Below are 24,755 nucleotides of genomic sequence, written 5' to 3'. Positions count from 1 at the left end.
CCTGCATATGGGTTATTGGGAGGAATGTCATATCCTCCCATATCTAAAAAGGGGGGCGGACCTTGTCCTATGGCGGCGCTACATCGACGACATTATTGTCATCTGGAAAGGAACAGAGAGTTCATTATTAGACTATGTCACCTCCCTAAACAAAAATGATTTAAATCTAGAATTTTCATTAACTTACAGTAAAGAGAAAATAAATTTTTTGGATCTGGTTATTTATCCAAAAGGGAATCAACTGCACTTTAAAACTTATTTTAAAGATGTAGATGCAAATAATTATGTAACACCAAGTAGTAACCACCACCCACAATGGGTACAAAGCATCCCTTTCAGTCAAATGTGTAGAATAAAAAAGAATTGCAGTGAAGAAAACATAGCTAAAACACAACTAGATCAGATGAGTAACAGATTCCGAGAAAGAGGATATAAAGAGAAAATTTTGATAGCATCAAGAGAAAAAGTCGATAAAATAGATAGAAAAAAACTACTTGTCAAAAAGTGCAATGACACCATAGGAGAACGCAAAGAAGAAATAGTTTTTTCCACTGTGTATAACCCTCAGGCAGGGAACATAAATAAAATTATTAAGAAACACTGGGGAGTATTACTATGTGACACAGAGCTCCAAAAAATCATTCCAGATAAACCAAAAGTTGTTTTCAAAAAAGCGAGTAATTTAAAGCAAATGCTGACAAATAATCATAGAGATTTAAAGGGTAAATCAATATCTACAAAAGAAAATATATGGGCAGGTTTCTTTCCATGTTGTCTATGTTTAGCGTGTAAATATGGTAAAAAGAGAAAGAGGTTTATTTCGGAGGTGAATAAAAGGGAATTTGAAATTAAACAGACTATTAGATGTACTACAAAAAATGTTATATACTGTTTACAATGCCCGTGCAATCTGCAATATATAGGAAAAACGAACAGGACACTAAAGGAAAGGATTAGAGAGCACGTTAATAATATAAAAAAAAGGAAATGAAAAACATAATGTGTCCAAACATTTTAAAGATGTTCATAATATGAACCCTGCAGGATTAACATTTTGGGGTATAGAAGAGGTTCGAAACAGATGGAGAGGAGGAGATCTAGAAAAGATGACCCTACAGTGTGAGAGTAGATGGATCTATAAGTTAGAAACCTTTATACCGAAAGGATTGAATGTGGACATCAATCTAAGGGCATTTTTATAAGATTACTCTTTACAAGTTATATCTGGACTGTATATTAAATTATAGTTTGTATATATATGTACATGCTTTGCACATTTTGAAAAATTTTTTTACCATTTGTTATTTATTTTTTATTTGATATCGCTTATTTTTTATCGTTTTTTTATATCATCATTTGTATGTATGTTAGATATAATTATATATGTATGTTTATTTGATGAATTGCTCCACACAATACCCCCAAATATCTGCAAAATTGATATGATAAATGCGTGTCTAAGAACGGGTTGTCATGGGAACAAACACAGGAAGCTAACCTCTAACAAGCCGTCGAGGCGTCACTATGGAGACGCACAAACAAAGAAAAACAGGAAGTGGATATGAGGTCAATTCACCATGGAGACGCACAAACAAAGGAAATAGGAAGCGGATATGAGGTCAACCCACCAGGAGGAACATCGGCATAAGAGGAGCACATGCAGTGAGATCTTTGGAAGCCCTTGAGAAAGTCGTATAAGACGAAACGCGTCGGGCAGATACGTCATCAGTAGGAGCCCAGGGAACACGAGGCGGAAAGACGCCGGCCAAATACCATCTTTACAAACCGCATGTGAGACCCAGGGAACCAGAGAGACGGTGACTTTTAACTATTTATGCGTATTTTACTAAGAACATTGTGAGTGCAATTTTAATCGTTTTGTGACCAAATAAATTTTCTTTACGGTTTTACACTATGTCGAGTACCTCTTTATAGAACCATAGGACCTGGAAAGGTTAAACCATCGACCCATTGAAGTATTATTATAACGCAATTATTCCGTTTAAACGTTTGTAAGTACCCCACCATTGATTCTTCACACACCGCATGCTGGGAAGTGGCGTTGCAGAAAGTGCACAGTGTGGATGAGTAGAGGGTTAAAGGCACCTATACAAGATATCAGTTTTTCCTATGCACTAAGTGGTGTGTCATATCATAAGAAGTACTACACTATATTACTATTTTTGTCATTCTCCCCTTGTCCAAAACTTCGTGCTATGAGCGCTGGTCTCTTCTACAATTCTGACAAATATCGATTGCAAGTCTGAAGGAGAACAGACATCTCTGAAACCGGCAGAAGAAGCAAACTATTCAAGACCTTAATATATCCTTTTGTGATTTTATTAAATATTAGGTGAAACACATTTTAAATGCAAATTTTAAGTGTGTTTAATTGAAAAACCTCTTATAAAACCACTGTTAATAAATACCTCTCGGGGTGTTTTTATAAATTCATAGGGAAGTCCACTTTACAAGAAATCAGCTCTAGGCAACAACATCTTGAAAAGATGGAGGGAAGGAAGGCTGAACCGTTTGCTTTAATGTAGTATATTGTAAAGAAATATAATGTATACATTTAAGAAACATGATAAGAAAGACATAAAACCAAAGCAAAGTAATGGGAGTTATAGATACATAGCTGAAATCTCCAACACTGATATCTTCACGAGTATGTTACCCATTGTAATGTATACCAATGAACAAAGTGCACACCAGCTCCATAATCATTTCTGTTGTAGGTATAATGACAACAGGATGATTTGACTCTCTCTGAGAGCTCGTACTCTGGGTGCTCTGGGAAGGTCAAGATCAAGGAACCAGAAGATACCCCTTAGCACTGCTCAGCATTTCTTGGCCTATTAGCTCAGCCAGCACAAAAATCTTGCTTGTCCCTGGTAGCCTCACAAACTCTTGGCGTCAACATTTCTTTACTTTTTTTACTTTTTCATCTTTTTATAGACTTCTAAGGTGAAAAAAGAAAATATATAAAAGGTTGTATATGAGAAATGATATTTTTCACCTTGTACCCAGGTACCGACTTGCTGATTATTTTGTATGAATTTTAGGGGGCAGTCAGATTTGTCAAGGGTCGAATTTAGTTTGTATATGAGTTTGTATAAACTCCCATAAACTCCCTTGAACTTGAAATTTGAATAAAAATAGGGATGGGCGAATTTTTACGACTCGTTTCGCCGAAAAAATGACGCCCATAGACTTGTATGGCGGCGTGTGTCAAAAAAAAAAATAAAAAAAGACACGCGTCAAAACAATTTCGCCACACAACAAAAAAATTTTGACGCCCATTGACTTTAATGGGCGTCTGCGACATTTCGCTGGCACAAATTTTTGGCGAAATTAAACAGGTAAAATTCACCCATCCCTAAAATGTTAATTTTTAAAACTCGGGTGAATGTGATCGACCTGCAAACTCAAATGAAATTTGAATCAAATTCGATTAGAGTTTTTTCTCAAAAAAAACCTTGATTTTCAGGAAGGCTGCAAACAACTCCAAATTAATCCCAGGACATCTCTCATAGGCTAAAACAGCAATTCGGCAGGTTTAAGGTGGCGAATAGTCGAATTCTAAGTCTTAAAAACTCAAATTGAATTTTAACTATTCCCTAGGAGAATTTCACTAAAATAAGCTCGAGACTTCAAAATTTGAAATTCAAATTTTCAATTCGACCCTAAATCTGCCCCAAAATGTATGATTTTTTTTTTTTAAATTTATTAAAGTATCATTTTACATTGAGTATTACTGTACTGTGTGAGCCATCATTACATAAATTCTACCTTCCTAAGTAGTTAACGGGGTTGTTCACCTTACAAACACTTTTTTCAGTTCAGTTGCTTTCAATGTTGTTCACCATAAACAAAGACCTTTTTAAGTTGCTTACCATCTTTTATTGTTTTCCCAAAATTGAAGTTTACATTTTTAAGTTTGCATCTCTAGTGTTTCAGTCTGGTAGTTTAGTGATCCAGGAGCAGATTCTAAACTGTTACAATTTGCTACATTTAGTTGATACAATTAGTTTATACATTTCTCAGTAGTATCTGTGGACCATTAGCAACTATTGTATCAATTCTAACAGCTGCCTTTAATAAAACAACCACAGTTAAAAAATAACTACAGAAAATGTTTTTTTTCCCCTAAATAATAATCCATCCTACAGGGCTGGTTTATGAGTAGGCAGGAAAGACCTATGCCTTAGCCCAAGTATCCTTGGGGAATTTTTTTTTATTATTTTCAGTGTATACTGTGCTAAGGAATTCTTCTTGGGTGTTGTACTGCATCTAATCAGCAGGTAAACCACCATTCCCTGATTTATTTAACAGTTCTACCATTCCTGGTTACCCAGAATCCTATGGTCTAGGCACTAAAATGAATGAACATTAAATGTATTTGTAATGTCTATGAATAGCAGATCTGGAATTAATGTTCTCTGTGTGCCTATGTTTATATATACTTTTTATGATGGAAAGGAAGCATGGAATGATGAAGTGCTTCATTGTTCCGTGTGACAATAAAAACGGCATGTTCTACCCCCTCACGTAGTGGCGGAAACATCATAATAAATCACGTTTTGCTTTTCTTTTTCACATGGGTCTTTTAATAGATCCCAGCATACAATTTGTCAGTGTGATGATTCATTAATTAAATAAGTATAAAGACTACTCCTGGGATATTAAGTTGGGAGAATTTCATATTCCCCAGAAGTGATTGTGAACTGTAAATCATAATTCTTGTAGAAATATAGAACATGTTGAGCTAAATATAAAGCTGAAGATGAAGGAATAGCAGTGCATGATTGCTACAGGGCAGGCTTAAGTGACATGTATTTGACCATTTATTTTGCTTTCTTACCTGCAGCTTTAGTGGACGAATACAGCTTTTTATTTACTCTTAAATTATGATTTTTCTGTGCAAAATTTTAAGAAACCCATATGAAGCCATCTCAAATCAGCCTCAGGGGGTCAAGTCCATCTATCCTCAACCAGGACAATTACAGCATTTGAATTACTATTAGACTCTCTGTTTATGTCAAATTAAAGGTAATATTTAGAACACTGTGAAGATGTGTGTCCCTTTAACTTTGGAAATAGGGGTATGGAAATGATTACTAGATATAACCACTGATTCAAATGAATCTCTAAGGGACAATAACTTCCATTTTACTGATTAGCTACTCGTTTCTCATTTCTGGAAGTTGCTCTAAGAGGCAATATGTTTTGGTTCCAACTGATTTTAAAACATTTTTATTACATTTCCAAACACATTTATGAAAAAACAGATGGAGAGTTCTTATTTATGTTTTTCTGAATTTTCTCTGCTTACAAACCATTTGTAAAATAAAAATAAAGCCAGGGGTCAAGCTTATAAAATAAATCGAAGGAAGGGGGAATTGCAGGAAGAAATTACATTTAAAAGAATGAGAGAAGGGCATTCCTATAAATCAGTGTTTTATGGAACAAGTATTTATTTGTTATTTAGAATTGTATTATTGTTGAAGTTCAATCAGAACAACAAACAACATTGAAACATCAATGGTCAGGATTTCCTTTCCAGTATGTTACTGGCTATGTCATATATGGCCACTAATACATTTGTATTATGTGTAAGGGGCAAAGTATTTGCAAAAGTAAAAATTATTCATTTGGCGAGCATTTATTCGCATTGCATTAGCGACCAATATTACATTCCCCCAAAAGGTTTCCTGGCATGATTCCCTGTTATCCTCCCATCACCAAAAAAGTAACACAATGCTATCTTCCTCTTATAACTGGAACTGAAATAACACTATTTACCTTAAACAAACAATTTCTACCCCTTATAATTTTTTGAATAAAAGTGTAAACAACGTTACTAAGGAGTTAATGAAAATCTTTTGGGCAGGGCCCTCTATAACTTTTGCTGTGGAATATGTTGGTGCTTTATAGATATGTAAAAATAACCAAAGATTCCCCTGATTCAGACTACGAATGAGCTGATGTCCTTATCTCTGGTGTACATTCACAGTTTATACCTTACCAAAATGTAAAATACCTGCAAGGGATCCACAAAGCTATGAAATGTTTTAACCATAAAGAAATTCTGTATTTGATTACTGGGGGAATCTTTATCTTATATCCGGTTGTCTGTACAGTAATTTCAGATGACTCTTAGGCAAACAATTAGGGGAGACATAACCTTATAGCATGCATTACCATAATATTATGTGAATTCAGAGGATAATGTCACTTCTCTGCAGCCTGTAAATTTCCCACGTGATTAATAATGCCATTAAAGGGACTATTTTAAAGGAGAAGCAAAGGCTAAAAATAAGTAAGCTTTATCAGAAATACACCAGTAAACTCTCGAAATAATGCTGCTCTGAGTCCTCTGTCAAAAGAAACACAGCTGTTCTTTCCTTCTATTGTGTATACATGGGCTTCTTTATCAGACTTCCTGTTTTCAGCCTACATCTCCAGGGCTAGGGCTTGAGCATGCTCAGTTTGCTCCTCTCTCTCTCCTCCTCCCTTTTGCTCCTCCCCTTTCTGTTGTAATCTGAGCCCAGCAGGGCTAGACTAAGGCAGGAATTGATGTCACAACAAGCGAATATGGCAGCTGTATCCTAAACAAACAGAGAGAGCTTTTAGAGCTGTTTACTCCAGAATGGTAAAGAATTCTGAGAATAAATATAGTGTTATAGTGTGCACAATCATGGCTAATCTATTGGCAATAAACTGCTTCAGTCGCTTTCCTTCTCCTTTAAGCACCTATGAATACATACAATCTATATACAAATTAGATTTTAGCTGTCACATTACAAATACAACCCACACCCAAGGTCCCCAACCGCCATCTGACCCTGAGACAAGTCTTCTCCACATTATTTTCTAAATTGCACTTTTCAAATACACTGCATTTGGAATTAGAAAGCTATGCAGCGTGAACCAAGAAATATTACTCAGTGGCAGATAATCTTTAGATAGGATTTCCTATATGCTGTTGGGAGAAAAAAATGAAGGCTGCTAGAAATCTGACAAACGGCGGACTGCAGAATTTGAATTATTCATTTGGATGCTGCCTACAGGAGTGTTACATTCATGTGCTGTATTAATATAGCAGTGGTTTCATGGGCAATTTTATTCTGTTCTTTTAATTCTGCCACATTTTATTTACTGTCTTGCCTATGTGTCTTCTAAACTGCTCATTGCGCTTGGCACATGTTTAGGCTGTTAAAGGGCGAGAAAATGCAACCTGCTTATTGTTTTTTTTGGGGTTTTTACAATAGGAACAAGCTGTTATTTCTTAGTGCTTTATCCATTTAAGAATTAGTGTAATAGAAGCCACTAAGTTGGTACCAGGGGCTAGGTAGAAGTCACAAATTTGGTACCATGGCAAGTAACCTAATAGAAGCCTAACAAGTGTTGTGTGGGGCAGAAAAAGTGAAGAAGTGCAGTGCAGGAAGTGATTGAGCCCCACCTGCCTTCCTATTTTAGGCTTTTTATGTTGTCAAAATTGTGGCCAGGGTATGGAATACAAGAAGGTTGCTCATGTTAATTTTTCCGGCTATATGGAGTTAATCAGAGGCTGTAGGATTTGTCAGTGTTCTCAAAGTGAAAGCAGACTTTTAGTAAGAGTGACAGGGTTAGTCGTCATTCAATTAAGTGACTAGCTTTTTGAAGCCAGCTGCAAGTAGAACAATGAATGCAGCAATTTGATTGGTTGCCATGGGTTACTGCCCATGGGCAAATTTGCCCAGTGTTGATAAATGACCCCAGTGTCTGTTAAAATCCAGCTAAATGCACTCAAATTGATTGGGAGGCGTCTCATAATACAGATGGACAATGACCCAAAACATACAGCCAAAGCAGCAGAGTTTATTAATGCAAAGAGGTGGAATATTCTTCAATGGCCAAGCCAGTCACATGATCTGAACCCAATTAGGCAAGCATTTCACTTGTTGAAGACTAAACTTCAGACAGAAAGGCCCACAAACAAACAGCAACTGAAAGCTGCTGCAGTAAAGGCCTGTCAGAGCATTAAAAAGGAGGAAACCCAGAATCTGGTGATGTCCATAAGTTCAAGACTTCAGGCTGGCATTGCAAAGGGGTTTCAACCAAGTATTAGAAACATTTAATTTTCAATTTTTTAATTTGTCCAATTACTTTTGAGCCCCTGAAATGAGGTGATTGTTTAAAAAAAAAAAGACTTTAGTTCCTCACATTTTTATGGAATCTTTTTGTTCAACCCAAAGAGTTAAAGCTGAAACTCTGCAGTTCAGCTGCATCTGAGTTGTTTCATTTAAAAGTCATTGTGGTTATGTACAGATCCAAAATTAGTAAAAAAAGTTGTCTGTCCAAATATTTATGGACTGAACTGTATACAGTAAAGCAAACATTTTATATACCCTAGTTTTAAGTTTTCCATATTTTATACAATGTTTTGTGGTCCCACCAATATATAATGCATAATACATTTCCCTGACTTTACACCATTTTTTCTGGTCCCCTGAAAAATGTAAAATGGAGTTCAATTGTACATAAAGTAGAGTAACAACAGCAGGCAGAGGTTGTGCACAGTAAAATGTCACTAGAATCTGTGCAATAAATATACCTTGCAGGTGGCGGGGAAACCCACTGTTTGTGGCGATTTTTTGGAGAGAGGGCCTGAATAGAAAAAGAGTAATAAAAAGTAGCAATAATAGATTTTGTAGCCTTACAGATTAATTGTTTTTATATGGGGTCAGTTTCAGAGGCAAAAGAAGAAGGCAACAAACTTGTGTTAATAAAGGCACTTTTGCAGCAGAACCTCTGCGCTGTTTTGTATCGACACCTATTACTTTTGAACCACAAGAAGGCAACAAATCCAAAAACTATAAAAAATAAATAATAAAGACTAACTGATAAGTAGCTTAGAACTGTCCATTCTATAACATACTAAAAGCTGACTTAAAGGTGAATCTCCCCTTTAAAGAACACCTTTTCCGTGGTGAGCAGCACTATCCTTTTTTGAAGGATAGATCAATGTCACGAATCAGGCGTAAAAAATGAGAGGTGTCCTTAACATATGACTCTCCTGATATAACAAAAGGCGCTTAAACCTTATCTAAGAAAATTGATAACGGGGATACGATTGAGTTAACACCAGCCACTATAGGTCGTCCTGGTGGGGATTGTAAATTTTTATGTATCTTGGGAAGGGTGTAGAAAACAGGTATACATGGAAATTCTTTAGTAAGGTAATCTTTTAAACCATCAGTCACTACACCCTGTCCCTGATACCGAGACAATACCTCGGATATTAACCCTGTAATTTCATCTGTGGGGTCCTTACTGAGTTGTACATAGGTGTTTGCATTGCTCAATTGGCTCACTATTTCCTGTACATAATATTCCTTATCTAGAATGACCAAAGCTCCCCCCTTATCCGCAGGTTTGTATATCACATCCTTGTCCCCCATTAGTGCCTTAAAGGGGACCCGTCACCCAAAAAAATTATTCAAAATCCTATTTTATCACATTAGTCAAGCAAAATGAACTTTGATTATACAATATAAATTATTTGAATCTTGTTTCCTTCAGTCTCGGATTTCAAAATTATAGCAAGCAGGCAGGAGCCATTTTGTGAACACTGTTATTAAGGCAAGCCTTGTATCATCTCAGAATCTTGTTTGTGCACCAGAATGGGGGACCCGATGTCCATCCCCATGCCCTGGCTACACAATTAAATGGTAAAGAGAACGGGGGAATGTGTGGAGAGCAGTGACGTCTAGGAAGTGCTGAATGGAAAGTGAAAGTAATTGTCTGCCCCGCCTCTATGCCACTGGCATAGAGGAGGGGCAGACAATATTTGATTGACAGCTGAGATTTTTAAATGAGCTTACAACAGCTATGAATGCTTTAATAAAAAATAGAAATTGGATTTCATGTTTAATTTGAAAAGGACTTTTATTATACAGATTTTTGTGTCTGGGTGACAGGTCCACTTTAAGGGAGTCCCGTTCAGTTTTGGTTAAATTATTATGATACCGCATATTTCTCAACCCCTTATAATCTTGTATAAAACGATTAATATCCCTAGACATAAGAGATATAACCGTCTCCACTGGATGGGATGAAGTAGGGGGAAGATATTTACTCTTTTTATGTAAATCAAATTGTTGTGGAGTTAATGCTCCAGTATAAGTCTGTGTCCCTCTAATGTCCTTGTTCATGAACTGAACCTTTAAACGTAAAAGTCTATAAAACCGTTGCAGGTCAATATCTACGAAAAAGTATCAAGCTTAGTTGATGGACAAAAAGACCCTTCTGTAATAGATTCAGTTCAGGTTGTGTCAGTACCTTTTTAGAAATGTTGATCACGATTGAAGTCCCTTCTTGGGTGCTGACTTGTTGGTGACCCGCGTCTGTCGTGGTCACCAACACGCGCCAGACTCTGGGGCGCCCACTTCGCGTTCCCCGCTGCTTGAAGGAGCGCTGTCGTCGCCTAAAAAAGAAGAAGAACCGGAGGAATCCGTGGCTCGTTGTGAGGACGTCTCTGCCGAACTGCTACGTCCGGCCTCTTGCCGTCCTTCGCGGCGTGCCCCACGTGGCACACGCGCCTGCGTCTTGCGGCCCCGAAAGAAGGACGGAGTTGTATATGGACGCCCCAGTGTCCACCGATATACACGTCCGCTGTTGTAATCTTCCGCGTCACGCAGGAACTTACAGTATCTCTCTTCCGGGTTTCGATCTCTAACCGGAACTTCTGTGTGATGCTCTCGATTTGCTACTTCCGCCCACTCCTCCTGGCTCGTTGTCTGTGTAATCTGTGTTTCAAGTATATTCACTTGTTCCGACACAGTATATATACATATACACACAAAATGGAGATGTGGGCTTGAAATGGGTTATTTGGAACACATCTCGTTTACATATCGAGAGATCTGTTCATTTTGCATTTGTTTTTTTTCCTGTTTGTGCTGATGTAACTAGTATTGAGAGTGTGATAAACACCTCACTCGGCTCCGCTTTCACAAATCTGAACCTGAAGATCCAACTAAAAAAGTTGTATTATAGCAATAGCTGATTTGTGCTGATGTAACTAGTATTGAGAATGTGATAAACACCTCACTCGGCTCCGCTTTCACAAATCTGAACCTGAAGATCCAACTAAAAAAGTTGTATTATAGCAATAGCTGGTAAGCAACCAAGTTGATTATACCCATACACTGGAGGAAGGCGAAGGCTTCTCCTATAGAAAGAGGATACTAAGCCATTGTAGGGATGTGTAGAATAGCCACCCCTAGTATTTTGTGCAGGCAGTCCCTCCATGTTATGGACACCTAAATGGGTCCTAAAATACAGTTGGGAGGGGTACTGTTGACTCTTGCTGTTGCCCCTAGTGACCAGCAGGGGGCTGGGCTAGAGTATAAAAAGGCTCTGAAGGCAGATTTCAGGGTCCATCTTGTGCTGGCTCTAGCCTGTGCAGGAGGCAGAGCTCGAGTTGGAACCTAGACAGGTCAGGTCTAGTAAGAATAGGCTACTCACACTTATAGATCACTCTAGGAGTGATAGTCAGTCAGTTTATTTAGCTGAGCAGTCTGAGGCTCCTACGAGGATTGTAGTGGGATTAAGATCCCAGGGTACTCATTGCCCAGAAGTAGGGACTAAGTGTACAGACCTAGGGTAGATAGATTCCCCTCAGGTTCCACTTAGGGAAAAGGCTGAAAACTGGGTGTACCTCCTCAAAGCTGCATGTATTGTTCCTATCTCTGAGGAGAATCATACTGACCAAAGGTGTTGTGAGTACTGCCTATTCAATGTATTGTATGAACCTGCATTGCTCTGATCTATGTACACTCCACTGAGGATTGTATACTGTGTTCAATAAATCTGTTATCTGGTTAAGTTATAAGTACCACTGGCGCCCAATTCTTTGCACCCTGATTACAGTTACAGTTGCACTACACCCTGCTTCCACCTCGATGCGAAGGCTCACTCCCTAAGATTTAAGGTCTCATCCGGAGCATAATGTAATAGGAGTGAAGCCCATAGTAGAGTTAGGTGCACTCAAGTTACTATAGCGCTACACCATAAACAAAAATTGCCTTACAGAAGAAATCACAGCTTCCCTACATGATAAATATACTGAGTGTATAGCAGCCAGACTTCCATGGAGAGAGGTATAAACCCTCTAATGCTCTTGCCCATAAATAACTTAGGCTTTAGCAATGATGCTCTAAAAGTTACTCTCTTCATTGAATACTGGAAATGTGAATGAGAAACCAATTTTGACGGTCTGTATAACTATGCCGATTGCTATTATGAGGTTACAATGCAACTCTTATTAATCCATTTTAGTATGAGCAGAAACGCTGCATTGCAGGAAAAAAAAACTATGAAGATTGCACTTGAAATTTCTTAACTGGCAGTAACGTAACTAGAGGGGGTGCGGGACGCACAGCCGGGCCCCCCTCCATACGTGATTTTTGGCCCAGATTTCAGTGGCGAGCGAGCTGCCAGGGGGCCCGGGCCCTGGCCGCTCACACCCCCTGCTCCTCCGGTGGTTTTGCCACTGACTCCTGGACGTTCATGTGCTATATAGTCTTAATGTGAAAATATTTTTATTGTTGCAACTACCAGAATACCCAACAAACCTACAGTACTTTTATAGGCAATACAATTATTAGTCAACAGCTGACATGACGTTTGAGGTGAAATAGGCATTATTAAAGAGGTGGTTCACCTTTGAGTTAACTTTAGTATATTATAGAATGGCTATTTGGCAATTGGCAATGGTAATTTTTCATTTGACCTTATTTTTTTCTTTTTAATAGTTTTTGAATGATTTGCTTCCTTCTACTGATTATTTTTTCTAAAAAAAACCCCATAAAAATGCCCTGTAAGGCTACAAATTCATTGGTACTTTTTATTACTCAGTCCTCTTTCTATTCAGGCATTTTCTATTCATATTCCAGTTTATTATTCCAATCAATTCATGGTTGATCGGGTCACTTGGCACTAGCAACCAGACTGCTGAAACTGCAAACTGGAGAGTTTACAAAAGGTTAATAACTCAAAGCCATAAATAATAAGACGAAAAATGAAAACCAATTGCAAATTGTTTCAGAATATCACTCTCTACATCCTACTGAAAGTTAACTTAAAAGTGAACCAGAGACTATGCATAATGGAAAGGGAACTGAAGAAAAGAGGTTATGGGATGAAGGGAGGAGAGCAGATTGTTTTGTCAGCCCCAATAGGACCCAGAGTTTCCATAATAAATCAGTGTAACATTGTCTCCTATGTGTAGGTGTGGGTGTAATAAGCTGGCGTAGGACCTATATATTGTCTCTTTCCACCCTGGCTACCATATACCCCATGCTAATGGGTAAAAAAGAGAATGGTAAGCCAGATTTAGTGATACACATCACAGCTACTGAAGGAGTCTTTGAGAACAGGACACGTGATGTAATTTCTAAACACAGACAAACGGCATTTGTTGGAGAAACGGCATTTGTTGAACAGGCCTTGCTGACTTCTTCCTATAGAGCGAAATAAAGACTTGCTGTTCTGACAGCCCTGATCCAGATAATTCAATGCGTATTCCTATTCTGCAAAATCATTATCGCTGCCTAACAGAAGAAAAGCTTCACGCCTATGGTCCTCAGTCTTAAATCTCTGCTAAATCTTGGCTATTTATAGCAGTCATAGAGCGGTGAGTATTTTTGCTTGTGTAAATAACATTAATAACCCGAGGATGATTGTGACTGTGACCTTCAGACACTAGGATACAAAAGAAATTGTGGCCAAATGTGTAATTATCTGTGTGAAAGTTGATTTGGATGTGGATGTTTATTCACTTTAATAACATATTGATTTTTGTTGCTGGAGGTTTTCCTTCTAAAGGACATTACAGTGCAGCGATATTTTTTTCTGAATGTCAAAGTTGGATGAATCTTTTATACAAACAAAACTACCTCTTGATATACAAGAAGTGTTACGTCCATAACCTAAACTTTTATGTGTCACTGAGCATATCTTTGAGAAGAAGCAAGTATGTGGCCTTACATGGTACAGTATGGTACTGTGTGGCTAAAGACAATTAATTTAACATGTACAGGCAACAATTTAAATGCAAATGTTCAGTATGTGTTTTAATAGCAGATATTGATAAAAGTACACTCTGGCTAATTGCTCAGATCTGAACCAGATTTTGTATTGAGCTCTTAGCTGGCAGAGAAGGGCAGTATGTATATTTCAGACTTCTTGGTGGGATGAGTAGTGTTAAGTTATTTCTTAAGACTGATTCTAGTTCTGTTCTTGATGTGCCTCTGGTTATTCAACCAGCCTGTACCAAACTACTTCTGATTCAGCTCCTGTTGTGTCCCTTGGAACTCTCTAGATTCTCCTTCACATACAATGAACTGGTCTTCTCTTTTCTGTAGCCTTGCTGCTTAAAGGTTGGACTTTTTTTCCATTGAGAAGGGGTTTCTGCTGGCACATGGGTCACTAAAAGCAATGCTTTATCCAATCACATGAATATAGTTTCATAGACAGAAAGACAGATGGCATGGAGATCTCAGATGTTCAGATGGTGCACTTTTTGTTTTCTTGTGATGTAAACTTGGTTTTGATTTAGATGAAAAAAGTTGCAAGGTCCCTGCTGTTCTCTGCCTTTTTTGCTCTATATAAAATATACACGCCAGAGAGTGCACATAATCCCTCCCTTGTGGTGTCTTTTGACATTGTGCATTAATAAAGTCTACAAGCTGAGCCTGCCAGGAAAAACTCAAAGAAACAGTAATTGAAAATTGTCCATAAAACACCCGGTGCTCATTTGCCCCATTTAAAATGAGCCCCTTCTATCACAGAATGGATTGATGAATGGGCTGGAGTTCCAGGAAAGCATCTCTAATGCAGATGGCAGTGCAACACAAGATATTCAGGCACAGGAGGTTAAACACAGTGCTGCATTTAGATGTCAGCGTGCTCACAGTTGTGGAAGTTTCGTCACTGCGCATGATGTATGACATGATTTCCACCACTGAGTCGCAAAAAAATATGCCCCCAGCTTAGTCGCTGTACAGTATTTCCTCACAGCACCTGAGGACCACCCCTTTAAAACTGCCACTCCATGCACATGCCCTTGAGATATAATTCCAGCTGCAGACTAGTAATGAGCGAATTTATTCTCCAGGCATGGATTTTCGGCAAACTTCCACACTTCGCCACCTGGGAATTGTTTTGAAAAACTGCAATAAAAATTCATTGTGTATAAAATTTGCTACGGGAAAAATATCAAAATTGTCGATGAGAAAAAAGTTGCCATAAGAAAAAACGCCAATTGATTTTAATGCACTTCGAGTAAGAAAAAATTGTTGCGTGTAAAAATTCACGCCCATTGAATTAGTTTCACAAATTTTTCAGAGTTTCGTCCGTTGTTTCTGAGCTTTGCTCATCACTACTCCAGACCTCTTGATATAAATAGTCCCATCAGATCTAAGAATGTATTTGACAAGGGAACTGTAAATCACATCAGTTTGGGGAGTTTATAACACTGACAGATCAGGGGTTATATCTCTTTTGAGGTGGCTTAGGTACACCCACTTCACAACCAGGCCTGGATTTGTGGAAAGGCCTTAAAGGCCCGGGCCTAGGACAGTAGAATTTTTTGGCTGAAAATTTGGATATGTGCACAAAGGTAGGGGAAGGGATAGGGGGCGATGAACAGCAGTGGGCCTAGGGGTGTCTGCTATGTAAATCCGGCCCTGTGCACAACTTTATCCCACCCTGAGACCCATATTAATGCGTTAGGCACATCATAGTTCCCTTCTCATATATACAGTTAGGTCCATAAATCTTTGGACAGAGACAACTTTTTTTCTAACTTTGGTTCTGTATATTACCAAAATTTTAAATAAAACAACTCAGATGCAGTTGAACTGCAGACTTTCAACTTTAATTCAGTGGATGGAACAAAAATATTGCATAAAAATGTGAGTAACTAAAGCCTTTTTTTTAACACAATCACTTCATGTCAGGGGCTCAAAAGTAACTGTTCACCACACTGAATTAAACTGAAAGTCTGCAGTTCAACTGCATCTGAGTTGTTTTATATAAAATTCATTGTGGTAATGTACAGAACCAAAATTTGAAAAAAAGTTGTTTCTGTCCAAAGATTTATGGACCTAATGCACTCAATGGGAATACTTGTGAAAAAAAATAAGATTTATTGAAAAAAATCCGACGTTTCGAACACCAACTGTGCGCTTTCTCAAGGATAAATAAATCTTGATTTATTCACAAGTATTCCCGTTGAGTGCGGTACTATGTTATGCTTCAGATGCCCTTCAGAGGATGCAGGGATGAGAATAAGCAAGGGGAACCTATGCGAAATGAAAATTTAACATAAGCTTCAGCACACTGAAATAAGAAACTTTCTAAATACAATCAAATATTCTGTACAGTTTCTGAAATTATCAAGTTTATATTCACTATCCCTCTCTCAGCATATGTTTCCCTTCATTATGTCTTCATAAAGTTGTTGGGTGTCAGATAGTCATAGACAGTTAGATCCAATATATCTTATTTTGCCTAGAAGATGTATTAGAGCTCACTCTATTAACATCACCAGACATCAATGTCTCTCTATATGCAGGATTTGTGCAAGAGGCAATTATTTTGTTAGATTGTGTTTTGTACTGGAATCAGCTCTATGAGCAAGCTCTAATTCATCTGCTAGGAAAGGAAGCCCCCTATAAGATATATTGGATGTAACTGGCAATGAATAGCTGACACCCAACTGCTGCATGAAGAGAATAGTGAAGATAAACTTCATTATTTCAGATAATTTATTTGATTGTATTTAGAAAGTTTCTTATTTCAGTGGGACGAAGCTTACAAAATTTTTTTATTTTCATGATAGTTCCCCTTTAATAAAATAATACACTAAAAGAAAAATTTTTATTCTTGTTTATTGCTGACTTTATTAGGTAGAATTCAAAGAATAGGGAACACTTTTGTTAAGGAGGTTTTTTATGTTAAGGTTCTGTCTTGCCGAGACCTTTTCTGTATTTGCCTGGGCTTTAATAGATGTTTTGGTTCTACATATAAGGAGCTGTATATTGTTGTAAAACCCTGGCAGCAACTATTACTGAATGTACCATACAGACTATTAGCCATACTTTGGTATTTTTTCATAACATTATAGTGACTGCAGCCATGCCAAAAACTTATTTCATTAACCCTTGGTATAAAGTCATGTAACCCTTGGTGATATCTAATGTACTGTATATACTCGAGTATAAGCCGACCCGAGTATAAGCCAAGGTACCTAAACTAAAACTTATTGACTCGAGTATAAGCTTAGACACAACTACAGCCCTGTCTCCCAGCAGCGCATATTCCACCAAAGCGACCCCCCCAGCGATCAACCGGACTTCTTTGCAAAGTTGATGGTGACAGAGAATTGCTAAATGTATTACTGTGTGCATTGTCCCCCTGTCCCACTACCATGTGCAGAGGGTGCTGTGTGATATTGCCATCACTGTTAATCTTTCATATAACCAACAGAGGGCGCTGTGTGATATTGCCATCACTGTTAATCCTTCATATAACCAACAGAGGGCGCTGTGTGATATTGCAGTCACTGTTATTCTTTCATATAACCAACAGAGGGCAATGTGTGATATTGCAGTCACTGTTATTCTTTCATATAACCAACAGAGGGTGCTGTGTGATATTGCAGTCACTGTTATTCTTTCATATAACCAACAGAGGGCGCTGTGTGATATTGCAGTCACTGTTAATCTTTCATATAACCAACAGATGGCGCTGTGTGATATTGCAGTCACTGTTATTCTTTCATATAACCAACAGAGGGTGCACTGTTATTCTTTCATATAACCAACAGAGGGCACTGTGTGATATTGCAGTCTCTCCCCAAGCAAACTGTTGGTATAGGAATGATTAAAAGTGACTGCAATCTCAGCTACTGCCCACTGACTCGAGTATAAGCCGAGTATATACGGTATCTGCTAGTACAATCACTTTAGGGAGAAAATTACACAACTTCATAGCTCTCACTGTAAAGAAATCCTTTTTGAAAATAGTAAAATGGAACCTCCTTTTTTCTAATTGGAATGGATGCCCTTATGTATGCTGGAAAGACCTACTGGTCAATAAAGAATTACAGAGTTTCTTATATGGTCCCATAATATATTTATACATAGTTATCATATCCCCCCTTAAGCACCTCTTTTTCAGTACAGGTATAGGACCTGTTCTCCACAATGCTCTGGACCTGGGATTTTCTGGATAATGGATCTTTCCTTACTTTGGATCTCTGTACCTTAAGTCTACTAAAAAATCATGTAAACATTAAATAAACCTAATAGGCTGGTCTTGCTTCCAGTAAGGATTACTTATATCTTAGTTGGATCAAATACAAGGTCCTGTTTTATTATTACAGAGAAAAAGGAAATTATTTAAAAAAAAAAAATTGATTATTTTATTATAATGGAGCCTATGGGAGATGGCCTTGCTGTGCTTCAGTTTTCTGGATAAGGGGTTTCCAGATAATCAATCCCATACCTGTATAAACATTCCCAACTTGGCTTTCCTAATAACTTAGGCTTTCCATACTCCTTACCAGCTTAGCTGCTCTTTGAACCTTCTCTAATTCATTAATATCCATTTTAAGCACTTGAGACCAAAGCTGCAGGGCATATTCCAGATGAATCCAGTAAAGGTAAGAAGGATATCAAGAATTCTGGTCGTCCGCTTCCTCTGTCGGTATGTCGTCTGTCTGTTCTCCCTCAGACTTAAAGCAAGGATTCAAAGTTTCAAAGGAAAACCAGCGCTCACAGCACGAGGTCAGATCCACGGAAAAAAGAGAAAAAGAATAAAAGAGAAAAGAGAGATTTCCGCCAATATGGTGTAGTATTTTCCAAATGTGTACACACACCTTTATGTGATTAGCATATGCAATAAATAAATAAGTGAAGTGTCCCTTGTATCCACTCCAACGTATTATCCTAGACTTTATCTCATACGGATTTGTATAGAGGGGTACTCACGAACGTTTAAGGGATACTGTGCAGTAAAGAGGCGTAGATATCCGCAGCCGATTTTACATGCGGCTCCAAAGCTTCATCCCACTATGGAAATTCACTGACATAGTGTAAAATTGTAAACATCTTTAATGAAGAAATGTTAAAAAATGCACTCACAATGTTCCAGTACCAGTGCTATGTAAAGGAGGAGGGGGGATAATCCTCCAGTGAATCTATACCACTTTTAATGCAGCTCAAAACCTTGTTTGTCCTTGCATCTGCTGATTGGCTACTGCTAAGTTTATTATCTACAAGGACCCCCAGGTCCTTCTCCTTAATAGATTTTCCCAACATAGTCCCATTAAGGCTATAAGTGGCAGGCATTTTTTTTACATCTTACAGTTATCAGCTCACAACTAGGGATTGGCAAATTTAACCTGCTTTGCTTCACCAAAAATTTGACGCCGGTGCAAATTTGTAAAAATGTATAAAAGTCTCAACATTTTTGTTTCTCCCATTGGAGTCTATGGGCATCATTTCCCCAGCGAAACTTGGTGAAAATATTTGCTCATGCCTACTCACAGCATGTGGCACAAGTAGTATCTCTGAGATAATAACCCTAGAAGCCCTTTCTTTCAACCAATGTGTACCAAGACCATTGGGTCTTCCCAGCCTCACTAATAATCTTCCCACTTGCTCCACCACAAGCTGAATCCTAGAACTGGGCAAACCATAAACTTTATCCACTTTCCTAATATTTGTTTTTCTATAACTACAACCTGCCTTTTCTTCCTTGTTTTCATTGCCTGGCTCTTAATGAAAATGGTTTCGATAAGCCTGATCTATTGGTATGTACTGTCGTGCTAGGTAAAAGGAAAATAAATATCAATACACTTTGTTTTGTCCAATATAAAGCAACATTTTTAGCCAACTACTTCCTTGTTGCTGCTATATACACAAATCAATGAGTACAATAACAGTTCCAGTAATAAAAATGACATCTGGGACAAAGGCCACACCTTAGAAAATGTGGAGATTACATTCTATTTTTATCTGAATATAGCACAAAGGGTAATAGTCACTGCTTTAGGCTAATAAGTAACATAATGAGTCTTTGTGTGTCATATTTAGAGAGATTTGCACAAAATAACCTCGATGTAAGTCCTGCATCCTTGAGCTTTAGATCCAGTCCACACCAAAACTGATGGGGAGTCCCCCACTTAGATATCTGTGGAGGAAGTGGAACTGCCTACTGTATTTATAAACAGTGTTCAAGTCATCCAGCTTCTCCACTATAGGTGGGGGAAGGGCAATATGCTGATGCCCTGCACTGGTTAAACCTTTAATATCAGGGGGTGGATAATGCAAAATAAATATTGGTAAAACAGGTCAACCTCTAGACATTTTGGGGGCCTGAAAAATAATTTACTGTGGTACCCAGTAATATCTAATTACGTCACTGTAAAGTGCCATAGGAGAAGGTACAGTTGATACCTATAGGATGGATAAATGAATTCAGTTCAGGTGCTAGTGTTATAGAACGTATTGCTGCCCAGCAAAGCTTAGTACTGCAGTCAGATAAAGAAAAATCATCAATGATTAGGCACAATTCATGCTCCTATGTAAATGAGAAATAATTCAGGTTCTATGGTGGAAAGTGACCATCAGTTATACTTCTGCAAGCACTGGTTATTAATGTTTCTAAAACAGATTTATTTTGTTGTTGAGGTTTCTCCCCCCCCCCTTGCTATTATGAACCTGACGTAAGGAATTATTTTTACCCATGACATTGTGCCTGCAGCAGCCGCTGTTTATTGTATCTACTTCCAGAACTGGGGCCCATGGTAAGTCTCTGTTAGACAAATAATTTAATTTCCTGGAACCACCTGAGCCTCTGCCTCTGTATTTAGTTTTGTTTTAATAGATATTGCCTTGTACAGGTATGGGACCTGTTATCCAGAATTTGTCGGACTCTGGGCTTTCCAGATAAGGGATCTTTCCATAATTTGGATCTTCATACCATAAGTCTACTAGAAAATCATGTAAACATTAAATAAAACCAACGCACTGGATCTGCTTCCAATATGGATTATTTATATCTTGGTTTGGATCAAGTATAAGGTACTATTTTATTAATACAGAGAAGGAAAGCATTTTTAAAAAATTTGGATTATTTGGATAAAATGGAGTCTATGGAAGAAGGCCTTTCCATAATTCGGAGCATTCTGGATAATGGGTTTTCATATAACGGATCCCAGATGTGTACTGCTGTACGATTGCAATGATTAGCAGGATCTAAGGAATATTCATTGAGTCACTAAACAGTCAAGATCCACCTGAATGTACTTGATGCGTTTCCTCAGTAAAATGGTAATGTACAGGAATGGGACCTGTTATCCGGAATGCTAGGGACCTGGAGTTTTCCGGATAAGGGATCTTTCCATAATTTGGTTCTCCATACTTTAAAGTCAACTAAAAAAATAATTTAAGTATTAAACCCAATAGGATTTTTTGCCTTTATTAAGGATTAATAATATCATAGTTGGGATAGAGTACAAGGTACTGTTTTATTGTTACAAAGAAAAAGAAAATCATTTTTAAAAATGTTAAGAGATGACCTTTCCATAATTCGGAGCTTTCTGGAGAGTGGTTTTTCAGATAATGGATCCCACACCTGAACTGATTATTGTTCATTGGAATGTATCCTTTCAAACTATAGTCCTTACCTAGAGCACAGCATTTTAACACATTATTTCTCTCCACTGCATTTGAGACTGCAAGATAAAACTCTGTTCCACCAAGTGATTATGCAAATTATGCACAAATTATAATATTCCATGATTTTGTCCAGAAAAATACAGATTATTATTCTATTAAAGTACACATAGCTTTTTGTAATAGGCCATCACGGCTCACCTTTATTACTACAAAGAAACAGAAATATGTTGTGAAGCCTAAAATTGGCCTGTCCCGCATTTCTAAGAAACAAATTCCCATGTGTAACAGAAGCTTGCCCAGGTGCAGTAATCCATATCAACCAATAAGCTGTTTGCAGGTAACCAGTAAAGATACTGCTGATTGGTTATTATGGGTTTCTGCACCTGGCCAAACATAGTGGCTTTTATTACCCCAGATATAGTTTATATAACAAACAAAGATGTGAACATATCCAGTTGGGTAACTAGAGTGTGCCAGGCCCCCCTGCAAAAAAATCTTCTTTAGAAGGGCCCAGCACACTCTGAGCCCCATCCTCCTGCCCACTTCCTGCCCAAGTGCCACCTCCACCCTGCCTGCTAAAGAGCTATTGAGGATGTAGACCCCACAGTCCTGGGCCCCCTTTTTGGAGGGTCCCCCGTGACTATGGGGTTTGCTTCCTCTATAGTTATGCATATCCCAAATCCAGTATATTTTTATTACAGCCTCAGTATAATACTTTGTGCATTGTCTTGATGAAAGAAGGAAATCACTTCTTAGTATGTATGCATGTATCTCTTTATTTATATAGCTTTATTTACATATGTAGCACTGTACAGTATGGCCCAATGAGTGTTATGTCTTGTTGCTACTACTAAACAACTGCTTTATGACAATAGGATGGATACACTTACCTTTTTTTTAGTTTTTATTTGACCTTAGTGAACAAATTAAAAATAATCTTACTGCCTTACTGGTGGCAAATATATACTTTTGGAAATATTAAATCTACAGCTTTTGTGTAGTTGGGCTGCAAAGCCAAGATTTTAATAAAAGATGTAGTACAGTATGTGTATGTTAGCCTTGGCAGAAATGCTTGGTTCTTTGCAAAGACTGGTACTATAAGTCTTTTACTATAATCTATGCATTGTGGGAAATACATCAGTATATTTAAATTTTATTAAAATTTAGGCTGTGATGCACAGTGAACTAACTCCTAATGTAATTAAAGCCACAAAAGCCAATGTAAAACTCAATGACTTAACAATATAAAAATATATATATAAAAAAAGCCTATAATTGAAAACAGCTGAGTAGCACTGAGAGGTCCACATGTGGCCCCTTAAAGACTATTTTACATGCTTACTGTATAGATTTATCTGAAATACATATGGCAGCATTATTATTAGTGTTATTATTATTATTGCTGTTATTTGTATTTTTGTTGCTGTTATTAAATAACTCTGCCAAGCATCCACAGAAAGGTCAAACTACTTGAGTAATATATGAACCAGCTGAGGTTTTGACTCTTTTACTGTTTGGTAGAAGGAGGAATAAGGTCTAACATGTTGCCACTGGGTGATTATCTTTGTGATGCGCGTGCCATCCCTCTGCAATCTTCCTAGTTTTTTGAGAGCTGAAATAGCAAGTTTATGTTCTCTGCCGAAACTTCTGATGTAACTGCCTGAGTCAAGTTCCAGAGTTCTGTGTGAGAAGCTCTCCTAACTGAAGCAAATGTAATCAAAACTGGAAGATGAATATATTTTACCCTGTATTCTTTTCTTTTAATATAAAACATAAGCACTTATTGTCATACCTATTTTCTATTTTTTTTTCCAGGAAAAAAGGGGAGTGTTGCCCTAAAATCCTGCACCTCATTCTGCTCCCCTCAAGTAAGTGACATTGTTCCTGTGTTTGTTTAGTTCTTTTACACAAGTAAGACTCTGCAGGTTACTTTTCCACATCAGTCACATTTGAGTTGTTGCTTAAAGGGCATCTGTTGGCTGAAAACATTTTCACCAACAAAAAGTACAGACTAGAGCCTGCACTGCAGTTGGGGGTAACAGTATTTTTCTTTAAAAAAAAAAAATTGGCCCCGCCAGTGGTAGCACACTCCCGGTGTGAGTGGCCATGTTGTGCAGAGCACAAGTGCATAATGAGCAGTTGCTGTATTCGCTCATTATGTGCCTGTTTGTGCCCCCACATGGCTGTTCAAACAGGAGCTCCCTCCCGGGGTGGGTTTCCTAGCGCTGGCGGATAAGAATTAAAAAAAAAAAGAAGAAAACTATTGTTACCCCCAACTGGAATGCAGGCTCTATTAACCCGCACGGCCAAGGAATCGGTAAGTTTTTGGCCGAAACCCGACCACTTTTCTGGTATTCCGCAGGTAACCGTAGGTACCTGACCCGATGGTTTAAGGTTTCTGGGCCAGCTTGTACATTACTGCTAGGCAAGGCTATGCCAGTTAGGGACCTGGACACAGCAGATAGCCATGCTAAGTGCCAAATTCAAACCCCACACAGCTTTCTAGGATTCATGGGGCCTTATTTGACAGCATGGGACTGCATACAGGGACATATTGACCCAGGGACAGTGGTCCCACAACAGGGTTGCCATGAGTACTTAGGAACATATTGGTAGTCTTATATAAAGCTTCTACATTAATAGGTTATTTTGTACTGCATGGATCTTAAAGGTATCTTACTGTATGGCTTGCTCATTATATCTGTATCTGTAAGTGTTTCAACTTATGTTTTAATAACATCTAATTCTGTTTAAGTCAATATCTGTGTTAGTGGAATTCTTTTTTATTTTTCTACCAACGTGACCTGGTTCTTAAATCGTATTTACCTTGATGTTTCTAATGAAATAGATCCCATTAAAAATCCCACAGTTTACTAAACAGATATAGAGATGCTTTTAAAATGACCCAAATAAACATTCATGCTCTAGACAACGGCTCAGGAAAATTAAATGCAATAATAGCTTTTTAAGGCAAATGTGGCGCAGGAGAAAATCTTGTTTTCAACTCCGATAACC

At 37.9% G+C, this 24,755-nt stretch overlaps 1 protein-coding gene across 3 annotated transcripts in view; it reads left to right on the top strand.

The window, feature by feature from the left end:
• LOC108712644 (phospholipid-transporting ATPase VB) overlaps positions 1-24,755 on the top strand; it is a 332,007-nt gene that overhangs the window by 149,567 nt on the left and 157,685 nt on the right. For all 3 annotated transcript variants that reach the window (XM_041588036.1, XM_018254962.2, XM_041588038.1), the window contains one exon: positions 23,556-23,608. The gene's annotated coding sequence lies outside the window, so the exon portion shown is untranslated. The remainder of the gene's footprint in view (positions 1-23,555; positions 23,609-24,755) is intronic.

The sequence above is a fragment of the Xenopus laevis genome, chromosome 3S (assembly GCF_017654675.1).
Source record: "Xenopus laevis strain J_2021 chromosome 3S, Xenopus_laevis_v10.1, whole genome shotgun sequence".
NCBI lineage: Eukaryota > Metazoa > Chordata > Amphibia > Anura > Pipidae > Xenopus > Xenopus laevis.
Note: the sequence above shows the minus strand (reverse complement) of the source record. Positions and strands in the feature narration are given on the sequence as shown.